General features: G+C 34.7%; 1 pseudogene across 1 annotated transcript; it reads left to right on the forward strand.

Annotated features, from left to right (window-relative positions):
• Positions 1-7: 7 nt before the first annotated feature.
• Positions 8-1,128, forward strand: LOC101302318 (annotated as a pseudogene; the record flags this gene model as incomplete). The annotated part of the gene is made up of 1 exon (XR_185405.1): positions 8-1,128. The product of XR_185405.1 is annotated as an acetyl-coenzyme A carboxylase carboxyl transferase subunit beta, chloroplastic-like (transcript).
• Between the last annotated feature and the right edge of the window lie 4 nt (positions 1,129-1,132).

The raw sequence follows: 1,132 nt of genomic DNA on the forward strand, positions 1-1,132 counted from the left end.
AGACGTGTCTAATTGTAGTGACAAGTCTAATTCCAGTAATGTTGATCATTTAGTCGGCGGCGGATCCCTTCGGAATTTAATATCGGATGAGACTTTTTTCGTTATGGATAGTAATAAGGACGGTTATTCCATATATTTTGATATTGAAAATAAAAATTTTGAGATTGACACCGACCGTTCTTTTCTAAGTGAACTAAAAAGTTCGTTTTATAGTTATCAGACTTCGAGTTATATGAATAATGCAACTAAAAGTGACGATAATCGCCACGACCATTACGTGTATGATACTAATTACTAATTATAGTTGGAATAATCACATTACTAGTTGCATTGACAGTTATCTTCGGTCTCAAATTTGTCTTGATAGTTATATTTTAAGCAATAGTGACAATTACAGTGATAGTTACATTTATAGTTACATTTGTGGCGAAAGCAGAAATAGTAGTAAAAGCGGGAGTTCCAGTATCAAAACTAGCAAGGATGGTAGTGATTTAACTATAAGATCTAATAATTTAAATGTAACTCAAAAATACAGGCATTTGTGGATTCAATGTGAAAATTGTTATGGATTAAATTATAAGAAATTTTTAAAATCCAAAATGAATATTTGTGAACAGTGTGGATGTCATTTGAAAATGAGTAGTTTCGATAGAATCGAACTTTCGATTGATCCGGGTACTTGGGATCCTATGAATGAAGACATGGTCTCTCTGGATCCCATTGAATTTCATTCGGAAGAGGTAACCTTATAAAGATCGTATTGATTCTTATCAAAAAAATACAGGATTAACTGAGGCTGTTCAAACAGGCACAGGTCAATTAAATGGCATTCCCGTAGCAATCGGGGTTATGGATTTTCAGTTTATGGGGGGTAGTATGGGATCCGTAGTAGGTGAAAAAAATCACACGTTTTGGCTGAGTATGCTACCAATAAACTTTTACCTCTTATTCTAGTGTGTGCTTCCGGAGGAGCCCGCATGCAAGAAGGAAGTTTGAGCTTAATGCAAATGGCTAAAAATATCTTCCGTTTTATATGATTATCAATCAAATAAAAAATTATTTTATGTCGCAGTTCTTACATCCCCTACCACGGGTGGGGTGACGGCTAGTTTTGGTATGTTGGGAGATATCA

The sequence above is a fragment of the Fragaria vesca genome, unplaced genomic scaffold (genome assembly GCF_000184155.1).
Source record: "Fragaria vesca subsp. vesca unplaced genomic scaffold, FraVesHawaii_1.0 scf0510872, whole genome shotgun sequence".
Taxonomy (NCBI): Eukaryota; Viridiplantae; Streptophyta; class Magnoliopsida; order Rosales; family Rosaceae; genus Fragaria; species Fragaria vesca.